The sequence below is a fragment of the Oryza brachyantha genome, chromosome 9 (genome assembly GCF_000231095.2).
Source record: "Oryza brachyantha chromosome 9, ObraRS2, whole genome shotgun sequence".
Classification (NCBI taxonomy): domain Eukaryota; kingdom Viridiplantae; phylum Streptophyta; class Magnoliopsida; order Poales; family Poaceae; genus Oryza; species Oryza brachyantha.
The window spans coordinates 3,535,483-3,542,626 of record NC_023171.2 but is presented as its reverse complement, the minus strand read 5'-3'; positions in this window follow the sequence as shown (position 1 = coordinate 3,542,626).

Sequence of the window (7,144 nt, the reverse complement as noted above, 5' to 3'; positions counted from 1 at the left end):
CATTATCTCACACATTGCATGATAATTTTAATCAAATAATTTATAGACTATCTAATATTAACCTAAAATTTAAACTCTATAAAACTAAATTTAATAAAAATCACTTTATACAACACATGAGTTGCATCACATAAAACTTTTCATCTTCTTATAATAAATATTTTTTATCTAAATTTATTATGAGTTTAAAAATAATTTTCATCTTGCCTTACATAAAAAGATATTTAAATCAAATATTAAGTGATCATATAAAACCTAGCAAATATTTACCGCACGAGTTCTTTGAAGTTTTAAAAATATATTATAGTTTTTAGCAAAATCAAATTACTAACAATATTTTTCCTTATTTGAGTTTTCAGTTCGTTATTACTGGGAGGTGAACATATATTTCAATAATTTTAAAAAATTTTCTATAGTGATGCATCATTTGACATATAAAAAATTATTTATTTTATATAGAAACATGGTTTTAACAAAATATTTCAAGAATATTATATACTCTTTCCTATTTACTATACATTTGTCTCCGATATTACTATTAGTAATTTGACTATTTGAGTGTCTAACAACCAACAGTGGTCTAGAGCCTTTATCGATTTTATGTTTAGCACAACTGTAGCGTTGAAAAAAACTTTATTATCTTCGTATTATTATCGGTGTTCTAACATTGTGATTAAAAAATTATCGTTAAAATTTGATTCTAAAGATTACATATTTGTATAAAATTTACGGTTACAACATTTGTATATTTATCTGTATATAAAGTCTAATATATAAAAAAGTGTTTCTATTTGAAATTTTTTTTAACATATAAAAACTCTATAATTGTAAGATATTTCTAATTTAAAAAATCTTTGATATATGAAAAGTTTGCATAAGGAAAGGTAAAGGCGGTCCTAGCCGTCCGATGTTACGAAAATATTTTTAGCCTTTGGATTTAAAAATAATGAATAAAAGATATAGACTAAGTAAAACATGTTTATGTACTGTAGAGCACAAAAAAAAAGTAGCACACTGCACTTAATACTCAAAGATTGGCTTAAATTGGCCTGAGCACCAAACGCTAGCTCGGAATATTTCTAATGAAAAAAAAATCTCAAGAATTGCTAACCTTTGAACGAGACCTTTTTGCAAGAGATTCTCGTCTTTTTGTGGCAGAGGATGAGAATAAGCCTTCTTGGTTCATGTGTAAAAAATCGCCTGAAAACCTGAACCAAATTAAACGGTTTTTAGGCGAATTAGAAGAAGCGATTCAAATTTTTTACACATGAAACAGTCGCATCCCACCTTAATACAACCAATGCTTGTAAAAAAAAATACAACAAAATACCTCTCACTTGTATCAAAAATTACCTAGGCCGCATTCGTTGCGGTGAGTGTTGGAGTAAGTTATCCGACACGAAAACGTACTTAATAGACTAATACATAATTAATTAATTATTAACTATAAAAAATAAAAATAAATTAATATGATATTTTAAAGCAAAAGATTTTCATACCAGAAATATGGTGCCGAATGGGGCCCTACTTGTGCATACCCATCCCCTCTTCAGTTTCTGTTTGTCCATGCACGGTTTAGGGTTTACCTGCCGCCGCCGTCCCGCCTCCACCAGCGCCGACCGTCGTCCCGGCCCCGAGCGCCGTCGCCGCCGCTATTCCTGCGTAGAAGCGTCGTCGCTGCGCGCTCTCTGTACCTGCCGTCTGTAGAGGTATTGTTCCTCAGTGGCTCTTCCTTTCTCTGCAATTTTACAGAGTATATTGTCAACATCTCTGAGTATATTTGGCTAATGGATGAAATCCAACTGATTTATGAATGACATTTCTTGTAAGCATTATCTTCCTGATGTGGTAGCACATAATATCTTGATAAATGGGTTTCGAAAATCAAGTAAATTGGATGAAGCACCAAAAAATTGTGGAGGAGATGTTAGAGAAGGGTCTGTTTCCTTCAGTTGTTACCTACAACCTTATTATTGATGTTAGTTGCAAGGCTGGTAGGATTGAGAAATCAATAGCTTACTTAGATAAAATGGTTGATGAAGAAAAGCAACCAACAGTAATTACATGTACAAGTCTGATAGATGGATTCTGCAGTGCTGGTAGGGCTGATGAAGCCATTAAGTTGTTGTGCGAAATGAGGGAGACAGGTTATGCTCCGAACCATATAGCATATACTGCTTTTGTAAAACGGGTCGTGCAAGTGTGGCCGAACTGCTGAATAGATACTGCACTAACCTACTTTGAGGATATGGTGGCTTACTTATGTAAATATATCAAAAATTTGTTTGTTTATATGGTAGATAGATCTCAACTGATCGAACTCTGAATTTTCTTGGAATCGATGGTGATATGATTTTGGATTTTGAGTAGATGTTTTGCTGTGCAAGCATACTAGCTAATTCTTCCTCACTTCAGTTGAATTTGTTACAATCTAAATGAGGAAAGGGCTGACTCTTAGCAGCCAATAGGTTACTCTTACTCTTTTTTCGTGGAGCGTGCACTTCTTGGATTTATACTATATTGTTTTATGTACTTGCCAGTTTTACATGAACCTCACAAACTTGGTCAGTTTAGATTTGTACTTGAACAACTTCACTGGTCCAATACCAGATTCACTTGGTACTTGGAAATTATCACTGCAATACATATGTTTTAGCTGTTCATTATTTTTGGACTCCCAGCTTAAGGATTCTGAATGTTCAGAACACATTATCTTGGCATAGTGCATCAGATAGAGATGAAATGGACCTATATAGGAGGATAGAGACATAGAGTATTGGTTCATGATATTGTGTTGAAAAGGGTGTTATGAATACATCTAGTTATCTTTATAGTCTTGAGGAAGAGATGCAGACGGCGGTGTCCACGGCTTACAGACTTACGGATACCTCTAGTTATCTGTATAGTTTTGAGGAAGATTTATTTTTTTATGTTGATAATGTGTGGATCCCATGGTTTTTTTAAGTAGGATTGCCTTGTTATCACAATGTCAGCATGGACAGAGCAAGTCACAGGGCACTGCTGAGAAAATAGATGACTAGAATGCTAATGTCACACAAGTGTCATGTAGAAAAAATCAACGTAACAAAAACACCAGGGGAGGCAAAATGAACCAATTTCAATAGAGGGAGACAAAACATGCCTGGTTTTGCCATTAAGGGAGGTAAATCAGACCCGGTTTAGTTGAGGGAGGAAATATGGATGTTTTCCTATATTTTGGGCAGAGGGGAATCTGGTTCTTTTGTTTTGACTCTGCCACCGAACCCCTATCTGGCCCAACATATCAAAATCGAACAGGCCCGGCACCAGCAGCAAGTACCAAGGCCAAAGTCACCAACCCTAGACTCCTCTTCTCTCACTCGGTCACTCCCATCTCCGGTTGACCGCACGACCAGCCTCCTAGCGCCGATGCCTACGCCAACCACCAGCCACAGCGACAGACGCCGGCTTGGACGTTCTGTTGCTGCGTCGCGGGGCTGCAGCCCTCGGGATTTGGCGTCGCCCCTTGCAGCCTCGCAGCGAAGCCCCCTCCACGGCTCAAGTCTCCTAGTCACCTAGCCCTCTGTACGGAAAGAGGCAAGAACTCTGAAATGTTGCTCCTTATCTACTTCTCGAAAGTCAAATCCTCTAATTCAATGCCTTTTTTAGTTGGAAACTGAATTGTGCACTGAATCAATTGTAGAGAGCTTGCAATTTGGATGATTGCTTAGTTACCTTTGTTGAGCTTGATTCTTTTTTGTTTCTGCAAGTTAAGTGGGACAACAACATACCTTGATTCTTCTAACGGTGGCAGGGAATTAGTTAGTTGTCTCCCATTCTTGGAATCAGTGTCTGTGTGATGAACGGTGGAAAGAAGTTCGGAGGAGGCCAGCTGCCAACTGGGACTCCATCGCTGGCCTGGTCTTCAGTTGTGGTGGTCATCTCCCTGCTAGCTGGGGCATCCATCGTGCACAACATCTACAAGCCTGACATGGTATGGCTTCTGTATCCATTCATCAGTCTCTGTATAACGTGTTCTGTTATTAGCATGCTCATTTCTCTGCTCTTGCAGACCATTCCACTAGTGGAGAGTGCAGAAGGGAACAAGGAGAGCTAGAGATGAGTTGAAAGGTTTGTCTTTGAGTATCAAACCTTCCATTTCTTTCTCAGTATCCACCATCTTGTGAGATGAGACTCATGGTATTACACTAGTACTAAACTCACAAATCTGTTCAGAATTTTGAGAAAATTGAACCTGTAGTGTTGCTTGCTATTTTTCAACAAACTGTGCTGCATTGCAATTTATTTTTCCTTGTACTTGCTTGATTCGTCTTTCTACTGAACAATTATAGTCTAATTTTCGCAGGAATGCAACTGGGAAAAGGGGAATGAAATAATTTAACCCATTGGTCTATGGGAGAATGTAATTGTTTGTTTTTTTTAATTCTAACTAGTAGTTATGCACGTGCAAGGCACATTTAAAATATAAATTTAAAGAACAACAAAAAATAAAATTAACACTACATGCAAAATCTAGGTTGTAACACTGAGCCATGTTCATGCACTGAATTCAGAAACATTGCGAGGGCATATTTATCCACTGAATTCCGATACATTCAAGCATGTGCACAAATAAATTTGGATTTTACAAATACATGTATTCCAACTCTAATTTTAATTCAAACAGTTTATGTACATCGAATAATACAAATTCAGTATGAAGTTATAAAGAACAAATTCTAAACTTGAAGTAATAAACTGTGTGCACACATTGTATGTTCTTCATATGGTGAATTTGTAAACTTCCGTTACTTGAGCTACAAATAAGAGGAGGAACAATGAATAGAATTGAGATGCTTGTGTAAGTTCTGGTCCAGACAGAATTCAGATATATCACAAAAACAAGTTCAATAACTAATATGTCAAATGTTCAAACAATAATCCAGGAGATGTTCATACATTGATCTTTATGACATAAGAAGGGTTTGTACACCAATGTAGCAATGAATTTAGCAGTTGCTGGCAGCAATTTAGTTTGTAGTCTATGAATTACTGAACACCATGAATCGAGTAGCAGGTTTGAGGTCCCCTGCATATAAAAAAAATAAACAAATTGTCATCCAAATGCTAGGAAGACAACTTTTTTAGAAAAAGAAATGGAGCACACAACATGAGATTTGACATGCCATTTTTGCACAGAGGAAATTTATAAAAAAAACAATACATATAACGGTAACAATAATCCAAATAGTTAAAAATTGTCATAAATTATTTTTTTATTATAGAACCAAATAATTTACAAGGAAAAGATGATTTTTTTTCAGTACTTTACATGTTGGCACATAATGCAAGAGGCTATGGTCAGGCACTAAAGTTTGAACATTGTCAAGCCAAGTTCATAAGCAATTTATGATCAAGTTCAGACATTATAAAACTAAATTCAAATATAGAAGTATGCCCACAACATCCAATAAAGCCTCCTGATTTTGGATGGAGCAAAAGCAAATATGGCTGGACAGGTCTTCATGTACCGCAAAATGAATTTTGTTACAATAATTGATTCATCCGCAAACATGGTTTTTGGTTGGAGCTACAACATAGTTGGGTACTTTATTAGTTTATCAGTTACTAGATTACATGAAATGAGGCTGAAAATGACAGAAGCAAATAATTATAACCCATAAAATGCCCTTTAGAAACACACAATAGCCTTAACATCATCAGTGCAAGAGTTTAACCTCTAGAATTGGAAATTGGTTATTTCCAATGTCACCGTACTTGGAGCAGAAATTTGAACCCTGGAAATGGAGATTCAAAAGAAAAACATGGTCAATGACTCAATGATGTGTCTTTGGTATAAGGAAGGAAATCAAGCGCGTTGTTTGAGAAGGAAATAGGGTAACTAGAGAGAAAAAATCCAAATAGGCTCTCCCTGGACTCTTTGCAGGACTTCTTTCTAAGTCTCACATAATTTGAATTTCTCTGACATAACTCTTTAAGTGACTGAGATGGCATCTCCTCTCCTTCAATATACTAGTAATCGTGTTCGTGCAAGGCACATTGTAACCAATATAAATGAAATGTGAGCATGAATGTATATGTTCTAAAACTGTGTTTCTTGTAATAGCGCAAGGCATGTTATGAACAATATAAATTACATACGGCCATAAACATTTAGAAACATATGCTCTTTACAATTTCTAAAAATACACGTAACTCATACTGGTTAATCAAATATCTCACACACGTGAGCTTCAAAGTTATTGATTCCAACACACTCATCATAAAGTTCAGATTTTTTGATTCCATTGCCATGATAATCGACAACCTTGGAGTTCTATGAAAAATATGACAGCATAGAAACATGACCTAACTAATCATAAAGTTGAAACTAAAACAGTATGCAAAATATAATATCCTAAGTACAACAATTAGTTAAAAGTGTGACATATATTACGGTCCAAAAAAAACATTATACTATGTGTTGCTAACCAGGATGATCCGCAGGTTAAAAAATTACAGCCATCTACAAAAAAAAATTGCTTCAGACAGTAATGACAAGATAACCATCCATTCCAGTGAACTGTCTTGATCTGATCATCCACGTGGAGGTTAATTTAGTCATTTGGTTGTATATATGCTTAGTTGATGCATCTCCAATCAGTCCATCAAGAAGGAATGTGTTTTCATCTCTTAGAAATAAAAGAAAGGAAAAACATAGTCAAAAGATCTATCAGAGCAACGGCTACAATTTAGTGAGAGGACGACAATATCAGGCTAGAACTGAGCTGCCTTTAGAAAGGTGCCTCGCGTAACCGCTGATGGACACAACTTTGTTTTACTTAATTAAATGTAGCTATGCAATATTTTAAAGTTGTTTTCATAGTGAATGTGTTGCACACAAAGCAAATAATTCATGATCTACCCTCTATTCAGGGATTCTCGTAGTAGCACATATACTTCTGTTAGCAATTACAAGTCTGAATATTTATATGAAAATGTCCAGCAACATTTCCACATGGAGATTAATACTTTTCCACACAAAAGAGAATCTGCAGTCGACATACATGAAGAGATCAATGTGTTCTAACTTGGCACTGTGCAATACAACATGGTATCTTGATGTTAAACTCGTTCAGAGATCCAAAAAGAGTTACAAGTCACT